The sequence below is a fragment of the Triturus cristatus genome, chromosome 4_2 (assembly GCF_964204655.1).
Source record: "Triturus cristatus chromosome 4_2, aTriCri1.1, whole genome shotgun sequence".
NCBI classification, from domain to species: domain Eukaryota; kingdom Metazoa; phylum Chordata; class Amphibia; order Caudata; family Salamandridae; genus Triturus; species Triturus cristatus.
The window spans coordinates 154346201-154361769 of NC_140586.1; positions in this window are offsets into that span (position 1 = coordinate 154346201).

The window sequence follows — 15569 nt, forward strand, 5'->3', positions numbered from 1 at the left end:
GTTAAAGATCATAAGTTGGAATGTGGCAGGGCTTGCCCGCAACTTTGAAATTCCCGAATGGAACGCCTTTTTGGACCCTTATAACATCTGTCTCTTGCAGGAAACCTGGTGCCTAGAACCCAGGCACAGAGTAGGCTTCACGACCTACTTCGTCCCAGCTTCCCAACAACATGGATGCAAAGGTCGCCCGTCTGGTGGCCTACTTATATGGGTCAATATCGCACTAGGTTTAAGTGTAAGCCAAAAGTCCACTCATTCTCCTGACCTTCAGAGGATAACTATACTATGCCCAGGGGGAAGGAAGTTAGAAGTTTTTAACCTCTATCTAAGGGGGGCCAGGGGTGGGGCATCATCTCTATCCTCTACAGGTTTAAACAGTGATCTAGCCGCCTGCAGCATTGATTCTTACGTTCTTCTTGCAGGCGACTTCAACTGCTGCTTTGAACCATTGGCTAGGGAGGACATTCTGGACACTTGGGATGAGGACACAAGGAGAGGTATCCCCACCCTGACCCTAGACCCGATTCCTAAATGGACGCAGAGTGCGATAGACATCAATGCACTCTGCTTGGAACACGACCTAAGACCAACTAATGGACGATCCAAATCGGATCCTATGGGTGCGCATACCTACAACAGGATGGGACATACCTCCAGAATAGACTATATCATGCTGAATTACAATCTGTGGTCATTCCACTATGACATGGAGGTTATAGCGTCTTGTGATAGTGACCACAATCCTCTCTCTCTAACCCTGACTCCGCCTTGGCAGGTCGGGAACCTAGCCAAGTTTCCCCACAAGTGGAAAACCTCCCATGAACTTGTACCTTCAAACTGTGGCAGGCGCCTAAAGTGGGCTAAAGCAGCGGCGGATGAGGAAAGGATGGCTCAGGCAGGGACCATTATGGTAGCGGTGGGGTCGCGCCTCGATGCCTTAGATGTCACCAGCCAAATTGTTTTACCGATATTCACAGAAACCATTGTGGCATTAAGCGATCTGTTTATTATATCCCAAACCAGCGCGAGGGTTGCTGTGAAAGGTGCTTCATGGGCAAGAGATAAGTGGTATTCCTCCAAATGTCGGGTTGCTAAGGGGGAACTCATTTCCGCAGTGAAAAACAAGGATCCAGGCAATATCAGACTTGCGAGGAAACTTTACAAAAAAGTTGTAGCTGAGGCTAAGGAGGCTCATGAATACAGTTTTTGGCGGGATCTAGTGGAGGCAAGTACCAGGAAAGATTCCAAGGGGTTTTGGGATCTGTTGAGAGCCAGGGACAAACCTCTTGATCTTCAGTTTACCTGTAATATCCCTGGTGATGTCTGGTTTGCCCACTTTTCCAAACTGTATTCTGTTCCACGGGGGGCTCCCCAACTTAGCATGGGTCTTCTTGCCAGTTTTCCAGCCGAGATTTCATTTAACGACTGCCCCTTCAGCACTGAGGAAGTTGAAAGGGCAATCAGCTGTATTGCATCTAATAAGGCTGCAGGTCCTGATGGAATTCCGGGTGACCTGTTGAAGAAATACCCATCACTGTGGAGTAGACTAATTGCCTCACTCTTGAATGAGGCTCTGCTGGGAGGTTCTCTCCCTGACTCATGGAGGGGCGGTGAGGTCGTCCCTATTTTTAAGAAAGGCTGCCGGGACGACCCAGCTAACTATCGCCCTATTAGTCTGCTTGACTCAACACAAAAGGTTGAGGGCAAAGTGGTACTAGGTAGGATCTTGCAGTGGGCCGAAGAAAACCAGGTTCTGTCAGATTTCCAGGCAGGTTTTAGAACAGGGATAGGCACCATAGAGCAGACATTTCGCCTTCTAATGATATATTGGAAAGTGGTTGTGCTGGGTGGGGGCAGCTTGTATCTAGTCTTTATAGACTTGCGAACTACCTTCGACCTGGTCCCACGAGCCCAATTGTGGAATGTCCTCGATAGGTTGGGCATACCCCCTTACTTGTTGGCTTTGCTCATAAAGTTTCATGAAAGCAACTTTGCTCAGATTAGATGGGGTACCCAGGGGGAAAAAACATCTCGTATTCCCGTAGATAGGGGCGTCCGCCAGGGGTGTGTGCTTGCCCCCACTCTGTTTTCTCTCTATGTTAACGGAGTGGTGGAGCATCTGCTTCAACATCCGTCAGATGCACCATCCCTGGCTGGCAGGAAAGTTCCTACGCTCCTATTTGCGGATGATACCCTCCTAATTTCAAAATCACCAGCAGGTATCCAAAAGTTGCTTTCTAGTTTCAAGGCCTTCTGTGACATCAAGGGCCTGTCCATAAATATAAGCAAGACCAAATTCCTTGTTCTTAACCCCCCCAGGAAATCTGTTGTCCCTCCTGTTTTAGACTCTGTTCCACTCGAAAAAGTCAAAGAATTTGACTACCTAGGCATTCGACTCTGTGACAATATGAGTTGGAAGGGGCACCACCAAAAGGTGTTTCTGACCCATAAGAGGGTTGCAGGGGCACTGCTTAAAGAACATCGTGCCTCATCCTTAAAACCTATTGGGGCACTACTAGACATTTACAGGGCAAGGGTGGTGAGTGCAGCATTGTATGGCGCGGAATTGTGGGGCATACAGAGAGTCGACATCTTAACCCACCTCGAAAACAACTTCCATAAAGATCTTATGAAGCTACCCCACAGTACCCCTACAATCCCCCTCTTGCTAGATGCAGGTACACGCCCAATTTGCAAGCAAGCTAGGCTACGCCCCCTTTTATTATGGGCCAGGATATGGAACGTCCCTGAACTGAGTAGCTATGCAGATGCCCTAAGCGAACTTTTATCCCTATCAGGCTGGCATAAGGTAACCTGGCTCAGGGAGGTTAAGCGACTTCTTTATGAGGTGGGTTTAGGAGACGCTTGGGTCAATAGAACAACACCTTCAAAACAAATGCTAAAGAAGGCTTATTGGTTTTGGGTGGATAACGAGAGATTGTGCAACCCTAAACATTGTAAATCTGTTGCCCAGTTCCTGCTAGTTAAGGAGCTCCCCCTTAGAGAACCTTATCTGGTTTTAATCCATAACTCGGGCGACAGAGCATTGTACTTTAAATTTAGGGTGGGTGTACTTCCCTTAGGATTGTTAACTTCCACCTGGAAACCTCCATTTCAAACTATACCTTATTGCCCCTTCTGTGACTCAAGGGTTGAGTCCATAGCTCATCTGTTGTTTGAGTGCCATGCTTATGCTGTGTCTAGGTTGAGATGGTTGAAGCCCCTATGTAGGAGTCTGGGCACAAGATCACATTTGGAAGCCTTACGCATATTGCGTTCAGATGCCCGTCCCTTTTTTGCCTGCTGTATGGCTAAATTTCTGGGCTGGGCTTGGAGGATAAGAACTGCAAAGAAACAGTTGATACAGTAATGTGCTTCGGCCTGTACTGGCTCTTAAAATTTGGCTACCATTTTACTTTTTTTTTTTAAATGCCACTGTTGATTCTGTAGGCTTTTATACTGTGCTTTGTTAAACTGTTTTTTTTTCTATTGATATAATGTATTGCTTTTATGATATGTTTTTATATCGAAATAAAGCTTCAATCAATCAATCAATCAATGTATTAATAGCTTAGGAATGAAATACCAGTCGTAAACCATTGAAAAGCTACTGAATCCAAGTTGTGGTGGTATCCAATTCTCAAAAACAAAGGGGTCCCTGACTAATGGTTGCCCCCAACTTTTATTTTGGTATTTGGATGGTTTTTGACTAGTCTGGCTGGGGGCCTGCTATCCAGGACCCCTAGCCTATCTGCTTCCTCCCTAAAACTGATGTGAGTACCCTAGGTACATTCCAATTGGATACTGAGGACACCCTACCAGCCCCTTGTAGATGGTACCCTAGGTACCCAGGGCCTGGGTCCCTCAGAGGCCTACCAGGGCTGCAGCACTTATTGTGCCACCCTGGGACAGCCATACCAAATGACACCACCAGACCACTACTTTAGTCTGGGTAAGGTGGTGCTTGCACCCACTTACAGGGATACAGGTACCCTGTATCCCACCTATGTACAACACATGTATTCTCATTGGTCACCCCTCAAGCAGGCCTTGCTAATCCTACAAGGCAGGGTGCTGAGATATGTGTGAGTGGGGACCCCTACCTGAGTGAGGCCCCTCTGCAACCCTCGTAAAACCATTGCTGGGTTGTTTGTAGTGTAGCCATACCATATACTCTTAACCGCATTATAAGTATATCGCGATAGCGTGATAACTTGAGAATGGCTACACAGAACCATATCGTGTTTGGTGTCAAACATGTAGGAATCATACCCCCAGTCCAGTCATGGGCATGAGGGCATGATTCCCCCCTGCTAGAGGGGAGATATGGGAAAAGCGGCAGAATTTAGACACCAATTTAAAAGTGCACACGTATCACAAAATGGATGCTACTCGCCACCCACGCGACTCTGGTTGCCTGTTGCTGGGGAAAATCCCATCCTCGACAGCTGGACAATAGGGATCCTGTTGCAGGGAGGTGCCAGCACCTTCCCAGACAGGCTATGTGGATTGGAACTGGGTGGGTGCACCATAGGATACCTTTCAGAGTTGCACGTAGGCTGCCACAGCGCCTACATTCTGCATACACCGCCTGGAACCGGTTCAGGGGCATCCTGCCCCTCGCCCAGGCGGGAAACACACAAAGGGGAGAGGGTGTAGCCACCCTTTCCCGCCTTAACTACCATTGGTGGACACTGATCTGGACACTCCCCTAATCTTATGGATAAAGGTGAATAACGTGTCCCCGGAGAGTCAGATTAATCTTGGACTTCACAGACTTGACCTTCGACGAGCTGCTGCCCAGCTGACTGAAGAAATCTCCCTTGGGGTAAAGGAGTTACCCCCCTGCTTGGCAGGCACCTGAAACACTGCAAGTGACCTGGTTGGAACTTTGCTGCTCCTTCGGACATCGATGACTCTTCTCAACCTTGAGGTGGGTTTCCTAGCATCCCAGAGGCCAGTGAGCGTGCCCAGCAAGTCTGAGCACCGTGGACCACGTGGGTGCCGAGATCCCTGATACCCCAGGACACTAGCCATCTCTTGCGTAGCACACGACCCTGACTAGTGGGGAAGTTGTGCTTTGGCTCAATAGTGACTCAACCTCTCAGCAGTAACTGTGCCAAAGATCAGCGCCCTAGCTCACTCCGGTGGCCCATGGGCACCCTTTTACACACTCCAAATTGCTGCCTTCCATGGTCCCTTGTCTCTCGGCTTGTGGGCCCTGGCGGAGGACAATCCTTACTTTTAAGAGTTTCCCTGATTGCTCCAGGCCCGCTCTACAGTCTCCTTGAAGTCACAGATCTCGTGGGTCTGCACCAGTAGCTGATTTGTTCATCTTGCTTGGGTTGCGGTTGCCAAGGCTTAGTGGATCCAATCCAGAAACTAACACTGCAGCAACCCTCATCCAACATGGGACAGTTGCCCTCCAGAAGCTAGCCTTCCTTGAAGCCTCCCAGAGCCCGTGACTGCAGATCCAAGCTACACCTTTTCCACTTGAAGCACCCGACATTGAAGGGCTCTTTTGCTTGAGCTCCCTGGTCACTGTGCCGTGACCCAGACTCTGTCCCCTCTGCTTTCAGGTTCTTCTCTACAAGATCTACAACTTCAATCTTCACGGTATCATCGAGGCTTTTGGCTAGCAGCAGTTTTGTACATTTTCCCATTGAAAATCAGCCCGCGACCCGACATCGAAAACGACCTATGCACCCGGCTTCCCTGGGGCAGGTAACAGTGGTACCTCGGTACTCCCGTGGTAGTGGGCTCCTCAAAAGTTTAACTCTAAGTTTTTAACTTTGAACTCCTGCTAGAAGTGTCTTTAATCTGTTTAAATCAAAGCGCAACATTCTCCATAGGCTTTAATAGAGATCCCGATAGCAGCTATTTCCACTGCACGCGCCTCCCGTGGGTCCCCTTCCTCATAACCTGGGGTGGGTTTTTAAGGGGCCAGCGATCCTAAATGCCCTAGGCATTGTCTGTAGAATTGTCGTGGTTCTTATACCACTTTTTTAATATATGGTTTGGTCCCCCCCTGGGGCCCTGTGATTCCAGTGCTATTTATTGTATCTATAAATGCTTGTTTGAATTGTAACTTTACCTCTAGCCTCATAAAGAGACTTGTGGGATTCTGTTTAGAATAAATACATATAATTTATATATATACCTGTGTGGACTACTCTTTTATTTCTTCGTTCAAGAGGTTATCTATGGTAAAACAATAAGCTTAACACTCCTTCAAGACTTAGCCTGAAGGCTGCTCTCCACAGCTACCACTAGGATAGCTTTCTTTAAAGGTTGTCAAGAAAAGGCAATAATTATTGCAAACCGCAGTTAGCGCACCTTTTCTTATCTCCGTCTACCGTGGAAAACTATCGCCGTGTTATCTGTGTATTACCAACACGCTGCTAACAGGCGATCGCTTCCCTCACCGGCTAAAATGTCCGGTGATAAAATTAGGGGGACGGCGAGAAAAATTCCTGCGTTAGCCGGCAAATTCTAGCGATAAGCCCATAGGCGATAAAAAAACGCACGCTAGACAGCAAGTGAGGACTTGGAAAAAATAGCCTATCAGTCCACCTCCCGTAGAAAAGATGCCCAAATAAAAGTTTAATGCAGATTGTAGCAGACAGGGCCAAGTGCAGCACACATCAACAACCCCCTCAAGCCACCCAACATCCAAGATGACCAGATGAGAGCCTGGATGCCTCGCTGGACTTGTGTCTGGAACCTGGATGCCTCGTTGGACCTGTGTTTGGAGCCTGTAGTGGGATGTGGAGGAGCTGTGGAGTCGATTAGCCGCGGCGGGAGACATTGATGCGCGCCGATCGCCCGTACCTGGTGGTGAAGTCTGGCATGTTGCATTGAGACACGTTGCTGACCTGTGTGAGAAGACCGCCTTGCGACCCTTGGAGCTGTTAATGGCGCTCCTGGGCACCAATGTAGTGAGGTCCACATCGCATACTACGATCCATCACTACACCAGGGTGCACAGAGGGGATTACCAACGGTGTGTGCCATCTCCCTGCATCACAGGCCGGATGATGTTGGGCTGGCCGTACGCTGTGGAGGCTGAGGCCCCTGTGCTGCAGCGAACTTGTGTGGCATGAGTGCTGCGCCTTCACGGCTAAGGGGGCCCTGCAGCATTAACTGCATCGGGAGGTCCACCAGTGTACCAGGCGGCGACTGCTGTACCCAGCCGAGTGAAATCACACCTGGCTGAGGCTCCTACTGGCTGAGTCACAGATTTGGAGAGAGTGCAGTGGATTGCGCCACGGTGTCAATGTCCAGGTAAGGAAAAGGTGGGATGCATAGCACAGGAGGGCCGGGGGTGAGTCGCTCAGGCCTAACACACGTAGATGACCCACCCCCAGTGGCAGCCGTTCCGCTATGGCGGAAGAGCATTGCCCCACCGCCTCAAGCAGTGCAGAAGAGGAACAATCATTACATGATGATAACTCAATCAATGAATCAATCAGGGGAATTGTAAGCACGCTACTCTCCCGTGAGGGTATCAAGGCGCTGAGGGAGAGGCGCAGAACTGTTAGCAGAAGAGCCAGGTCTTGAGGGTCTTCCTAAAGGTGTTCAGGGAGGGGGCACCCCTGATATCTGTTCCAGGTCTTGGATGCAATGTGGGAGAAGGATCTTCCGCCTGCTCTGGCTCTGTGGATTCGCAGGGTTTTGGCCAGTGCGAGTTTGGAAGATCAGATGGTTCTTTTGTGTACGTGGAAGTTGATTATGTCGTTGAGGTATTTGGTTACGTTGTTGTGTAGGCATTTGTCGGCATGAGTGAGGATTTTGAAGGTGACTCTTTTTTCCACGGGGAGCCAGTGGAGTCTACGTAGGTGTTGGCTGATGTGTTTCTGCCCGGGGGTGCAGAGGACAAGTCTGGCGGCTGTGTTCTGTAATGTCTGGAGTTTGCGGAGTAGGGACTTGTAAATGCAGGCATAGAGTGTGTTTCATTAGTCCAGTCTACTGGTGATAAGTGCATGGGGGAGTGTCTTCCTTGACTCCGGGGGGATCCATTTGAAGGTCCTGCGGAGGATCCGGAGGGTGTTGAAGCAGCTGGAAGTGACGGCGTAGACCTGTCGGTTCATGGTGACAGATGAGTCGAGTACGATGCTGAGGTTTTTGGCGTGGTCCGAGGATGTAGGTGGGCTTCCGAGGGTGGCGGCCACCAGGTGTTCTCCCATGCTGGAGGGGTGGTTCAAAGGACGAGGACTTCTGTCTTCTTGGCATTGAGCTTCAGGCAGCTGTTGCTCATCCAGACTTCGACGTCATGCATTCCTTTCTGGAAGTTGAGTCTGGCGGTGGTGGTGAGAGGATGAGCTGGGTGTCTTCAGCGTAGGATACGATGTTGAGGTCGTGTTGTTGGACGATGGCGGCGAGGGGGCCATGTAGATGTTGAAGAGGGTTGGGCTCAGAGATGACACCTGTAGGACTCCGCTGGTGATTTACGTGGGATCGGAGAGGAAGGGTGGCAGTCTGATCCTTTGGCTTCTTCCGGTGAGGAATGATCAGATCCAGTCTAGGGCTCTTCCTTGTATGCCGGCGTCATGTAGTCTGGCGACTAGTGTGTGTTGGGAGGCCGCTGACAGGTCAAGTAGGATGAGGGCTGCGGAGTGGCCTTGGTCCAGGAGGTTGTGGATGTCGTCTGTGATGGCAAGTAGGGTGGCCTCGTTGCTGTGGTTGCTTTGCAATCCGGATTGGGACGGGTCAAGGATGGCATTGTCTTCAATGAATCGTGTCAGTTCCCTGTTGACTGTTTACTCTGCAACTTTGGCTGCGAAGGGGAGGAGCCAGATGGACCGGTTGTTCTTGAGGTCGGTAGGGTCAGCTGTTGGCTTTTTGAGCAGGGGGCCTGACTTCTGCACGCTTCCAGTCATCTGGGTAGGTGCCTGTTTTGAAGGTGGTGTTGATGGTGCATTGTAGTTCATGTGCAATGGCAGACGCGGCTCTGTGGTAGATGTGAGGAGGGTAGGGGTCGTAAGGGTCCCTGATTGGATGCCTTTCCATGGTCGAGGCGGTGTCTTCGGCTGTGACCGGCGTCCAGGTGGAGATGGTGGACTGGCTGGTGTGTCTGGGGGGCGGTAGGCCGGCTGTGGCATCTTCTGGATGTTCTGCGAAGTTGTCCTAGAGTATTTTGATCTTGAGGAGGAAGAAGGTTCCACGCTTATCACAGAGGTCTTGGGACGGGGTGATGTCTGTGGCTTTACTGCATGGGTTGCTGAATTCATGAATGACACTGAAGAGTTGCTTGGAGTTGGAGGAGTTTTCGAGGAGTGTGTTGTGGATGAAATCCTTCTTGGTGGTCCTGATTTGGTTGTGGTAGTCTATCATGGCGTCCTTGTAGGTGGTGTAGATTTTGGGTGCCTTGGTGTTTCTCAAGTTCTTCTCCAGGCATCTGCAGGTGCGTTTTGCTTCTTGGAGATTGGTGGTGAACCAGGCGGCTTTCCTGGGGTGCTGTTTGTCGGGGTTCCGCAGCGGGCGAGCTTGTATGCGCAGTTGGAAATCCAAGTGTCGGGTGCCCAGGTGTGGTTGTCTCGGGTGAGGGTGGAGTTGAGTTGCTCGTTGGTAACCTTGCTCCAGTTCCTCCATGGTGTGCGTGGGGCTGGTTTGGGTACCTTGTCTTCTTCGACGGTGAAGTGTACGCATTGTAGGTCGGTCCATGGCGTTTGCATTGTGTGGCTGTAGTGAACGCTATTTCCTACCTCAAAGATGGCGTCGAGGGTGTTGCCTGCTCTGTGGGTCTGTGTGGTGACGAGTTGTTTAAGTCAGATGTTGGCGAGGTTGTCACAAAGGATGTTGGAGTAGGGGTCGCTGGGGTTGTCGAGGTGGCAGTTCAGGTCTCCAATGAGAATATCGTTCATTGAGGTGATGGCATGGGGTGTGATGAAGTCGGTGATGGTGGTGGCGAAGGGTGTCCGGGGGCCGGGGGTCTGTAGACGAGGGTTCCTCTGAGTGTGGTGTTATGGCTGGCTGGATCTGGAAGTGCAGGTGTTCGGCAGAGGGTAAGGTTTCGCTGGAGGTGTTGAGGCGGGGGGTGCGCTTGTGGGAGATGGCGAGGCCCCCTCCCGGGTGGTTGGGGCAGTCCTTCCTCTGGATCTTGTATCTGTTCCGGGATGGTGGTGTTGATGTTGGGGGCAGAGAAGGCGTTGATCCAGGTCTTTGTGAAGAAGTTGTTGTCGGGCGAGAGAGACTTGAGTAGGTTACAGATTTCCACGGCATGTTTGTGCACGGAGCGCACGTTGAGGAGGATGCATCTTAGGGTGTAACTGGTGCTGGTGTCAGCTGTGTTGGAGTCCGGGTGGTGGTTAAGGTCTGGCAGCAGTGGAGGCGGGAGAACTGGCCGTGGGTTGTGTTTGGTGAGGCCTGGTGGCAGTCTCTGACTTCCGGGGTTGAGTGCGTGGAAGTTGGCTGGGCTGTAGCAGTGGGGGGCCCGTGATCCAGGGTTCCTGGCGCTGTATGCGGTCGGGTCGCGGATGGGCGCAGACAGGCTTGGCTTAGGCGTGCCTTCTGCGCGCCAGCAGCGCACGTTCGCTGCGCATCCGCTCAGTGTTCGCCATTTAGTTGAGCAGGGGGGGGGGAACGATCAGATGGGAGGCGGCGATGGGCGAGGACAGGGGTGCGGGGCCACAGGGGCAGCAGCGGCGGGAAGCGGGAAGTGCGGGCTCCGAGAAGCCAAACAAAAAACATCAAAAGTTAAAAACAAGGGATAACTAACTGATGTAATCATGCTATGTATCCTCAGGGGGTGAGAGGGTGGGTAGGACTGCTCCAAACACAGAGAAGGGCATGGGCGGATTAGCATGCCCACTCAAGTGCACAGTGACTGTTTGGTCGGCCCACTCAGGCCACCCAAAGCAGTCATGTGCACTTCCCTGTTCACAATGCAGGCTGCATTACAGTCTGCATGGAGAATATGGCCACCCCTCCGGCCCTTGGCTGCATGACTTGTCCCGCTGCCGATTACCAATCCCACCGCCGCATCACAGCGTTGTGATTGTCTCAGGGGAGGGAGCCTGGCTGCCTACTTCCTTTTCCTGGAAGCCGACGCAGGAGAGCAGGAGCTCCAAAGACACAGGACACAGCTTCGAGGTAAGACTTTCCTCAATACATTTTTAACAACACGCACTCACACACACATCCCTGCGCCCACGCACCAACCAGTGTTATTTCCGGCGTTTCCCACCTCACAGCTGTCCAGCCCCCCGCACTTCTCAATGTTGGCCGCTGTGCCCCCATGCAGGAGTACCACTTGTGTGCCAAAGGCACATACGTTGTTGTGACGCATGTCATCACCTCGCATTCCATTCCAATGTATACTGATACTAGGCACATTCCAACAGTAGAGTGGGTGTTGCATAGCGGAGACATGAAGATCACTGTTCCCACTTCAGTGAGTGCAACTCAAAACTAACCTTTGCACCACAAACCCAACCTTTTTTGAGTCCCCAAAACACACACAAAATCACATTTGAGACAAATGCACACACCATTTTTCATATTTTACCCCAAAATTCATCACATTTTTCATATTTTACCCCAAAAAACACCCGATTCTTCATATTTTACCCCAAACTTCACCCCATTTTTCATATTTTGCCCCCCAAATCACCCTATTTTTCATATTTTACCCCAAAATTCACCCAATTGTTCATATTTTACCCCAAAATTCACCCCATTTTTTATATTTTACCACCAAGAAAAAATACATTTTCACATTTTACCCCAAAACCCATACACACATGAGAAACTTTAATTTACCCCATTACTGACCTCACAATGCGTTGTGATCAAATGCGATGTTAAGGCACCCGCGTTGTCGGAGTTGCGTTGTTAACGATGTACTGCCTGCATTGTAATGATCGTCTCCCATGCCAAAGGCAACCCATAGGCTACGCTGTTTGCGTCCGTCTGCCCCTGGACCGCACTCAGCACCAAGGAGCATTCCTCTTGGATACTCCACCGCTACGATGCCAGGACCAACCTCTGCTCCATGCCGGACATCACCTTCACTATCACTGACGTCTGCTGTATCACCCGCAAGGAGCACCTCGACCGTCAAGGAGGAGTCATTGCCGTCACCTACAGAGGCAGACTCCGACTGACAACACACTCTAATGTACCAAGGGTGACCATGGACCACGTCAACTCCCAGTTCCGGACCAAGCCCAAGAACATCCTCTGTGGCACCCTCATGCACAGGCCCCCCAGGCCATGGCCCCTCATTCTCCAATGCCATTGTAGACCTCATTGCACCCCAGGGTCTCCCATCGACGAACGACATCCGACTCGGATCCACCGACAACCCCAGTGACCAGAACACCACCCCGTCTTGGGGAGGGTCACCTCAAGCAGCAAGTCACCTCAACAGGCCACAGCAGGACACATGGTCTAACACGTCACCTCTGCCAGCGGGTACTTCAATTACAGCCACAACACCGGACTCTCCTGGACCGACCATCATTGGTAACATCACGTATTCACCTAGCTCACCGGACGCCACAGCCATCATCGCAACCCCTCCCAGCTGGATCAAGGCCAGCGAAGAACATCTCGTCAACTCCCTCTGCACCAACACTCCTCCAATGCTTCCAAACGATGACACCGCAGCACGCAACCAGCACCGATGGATCTCCAACAGCATCGACATCAGGGCACCCCTCCTGAACAGCACTGCGTCAGTACCTTCCGCCTGCCTAATGGTGGCGTGAGGGAGAGGCAGTGCCACAGGGATAGGCTGGCCCCATACATTGCTGGAGTTGAGTCATGGTTGTGACACGACTGCAGAAATGCTTGACATTAGCGCTAGCAGATACGTCAGGATTCCTGACGTATCTGTCATTACTTGCGCCATGGATCGCTGTCCAGTGATTACAGCGCATCCATGCTGGCGCAAGAAGGGCTTAGTGAGAAGTGTTGCAACGCTGTCTTGTCGCAGAGCAGCAACACTTTTCATGACTGGGGCACAGGTATGCGCACTATTTTATTGATTGTGCGCATTCCTGCACTGTAGCTTTGTCGCAGGGCAGCGCTGCAACATTACTTGCAGCGCTGGCCAGAGCCAAAACCTGCAGAGATATAGGCCCAAATGTTATCACCATGTTTAAAACCAGCTATTTTCCGGTCTTAAGTAACTTGCTCTAACTGCTGTTAGAGCCAGTTTTTTGGCACTTCAGATTTTCAAGAAGCCCCTTGATAATATGGAGTAGTGGTGTTTGCGTGCCTTTTTGCACTGGAACACCTACTTTGCATGTAATTAGCGATAAATATTGCTAACATGCTCTGAGATTAAAAAAAACGGCCCGCTATCGCCCAAAAACTCACGCTAAGGCCCGTTTGCTGCAGCTTGCTAATAGTGAGATAAAATTATCGCAACTTTAGCGGCAGAAAAAGTGCCGCTAAAGCGGTGATAGGCCCTTGATAAGAATGCCCCTCTGTTTTGCCAGACACTCTGTTTCAGAGTCTAGCAAAACGGCCATTGGCCACTTGGCTGTGCCTCCTCCTCCTTAACCCCTTGCATGCCCGCCCCTTTCCCCGCCCAGTGCCGCGCCTTGCATTAGCGGGCGGAGTTCATGACGAGCTGGACTCGTCATGGGCACAGCGCCACCGCAGCCCATGACGAGTCCAGCTCGTCATGGGCACTGAAGGGGTTAAATGTATTTGGTGCACTCTACCGCTCTCTTGTGGCCTCTAGCGGTGACGCTATAAAGCAGTGCCAGCCCTGATCGTAAACTGTGACATTGTTTGTTTATTGGGGTGTGACCTAGTTGAGTTGGCTGATTCCAGTGCTTACATGCAATTCTCTGATAAGAGGTTGAAGAGTACTAGCATGAGACCGCTGTGACCTTCTCCGTCAGTGTACGGGGTACTAAGTGGTCGGCTCGCCATGTGATTGGTTGCGTTTCTCCTATTGTTTAAAGATGCATCTCATTGGACAGTAGCAAGAAAGTAAAGGTGGTTACAGATAGAACCAACCCAAATGTGCGCCAATCAGTGACGTTATGCCCATATCAGTACGGGGTGTGTTGTTTCAATGATAGTAAAATAGGGACATGTCTCATGTGTGAGGGAAGCTGCACCGCTGCCTGGCCTTCAGAACCAGTTCTGCCACTTCCCACTATCGTTGCATTGAGCTGTACGGACATTTAGGCCCAAACATGGCGGCACGCGACGACATCAGGCGCTAATCTCCAGGATGGCATCATTTCATTTGCACAAGAGCCCCCCTGGGGCCTGCTCACTAACTGCAGTCGCTGCAGAGTGCTTCCATTAGCAGGCTGCAGCCTCCCTCCCTCCTCCCGGCACCATTAGCTGCTAACATTACTTCGGCCGATTGATCGGTGGGAATTCATTAGCAGGAAGATGGTGCGTCATTCCTGGCCTGGACCCATAGCGGCGGCCTCCACCTCAGGGTCCAGCCTGCTGGGAGTAGGAGGCCCAGCGCAAGGCCTAAGTACCTACGTTTGTATGAATATATTTACGTGTGTAGGCATGTAACTTATAGAGCACCACCCAGCTGCAGGCAGGGCTTTAAGCGAGATGAAAGAACTGGGCGGGGGTAATTTCTCTCAAAGGTGCGTGGCCAGTGTAATTAAGGGCGTGGCTTTAAAACACATAAGCTAAAAATCTGTGCTTAGCGTAGTGTGCCACCCGACTTGTATTTTGCTGTTTCTGTCATTGCATCCAGATTTATGATACAACAAGTAACATCATACCTCGAACAAGTCAGGACTATTGGCTTTGTTAATGGTTGTTAGTTGCATAAGATAAATAAGCAGCAACGATGGTATACAATAGAAAACGCTTCCACTTAAAGCCCTGGTGACACCAGGACAATGTTGCTGCGCCTGAGTTTCAAAAGGAGAAGGGAAATCCAGAGAGACAATGACTCTTTAAAGGATTTCCCCCCCCCCTACAACGCTCACCTGGCATGACCTCATGCCGTAACTTCTCCACTAGTAAGCAGTGTGAGCACGCGCACATCAATTTGCGCGGAAACCTGTACCGCCTGTGCCAGGGCACAAAACAGAGCCCAATAGAGACCCGTTTTCAGGCCCCCTTTAAAAAACCATATTACCGTCCACAGCGGTGGCCCAAAAGCTCCTGAACCAGGGGCAATCTACAATTAATCCAAACAATAGTTCAAGAACATATAGAATACATTTACACTTTATAAACAAATAACATATTAATAGTCATCACAAAAATGAAGAAAGAAAGAAAAGAAAAGAAAAGAAAAGAAACTGAAGCACACATAACCCTTATGTATACAATTATCATCATCATCAAGATATCTTTATTTCGGCGATTTGCCTTAAAAAGTACAAAAATAAATATATACACAGACAGACCTTACACAGGATAAAATATGTCATAACAATACATTGGTGATGGTCAGACCCCTTCTTCTGTTCCACATTGATAATAGAAATTTGGAGACTGTGAAAACTATACATTCAGATGTGTCTGTCTTAAGGATTCTAAAAGCATAGCTACATTGCCGAAAACCCATGTTTTTGCAGATAGGCACTATCCAATGTTTCCTTGCTTTGGTGTATGCAGGGCAAAAA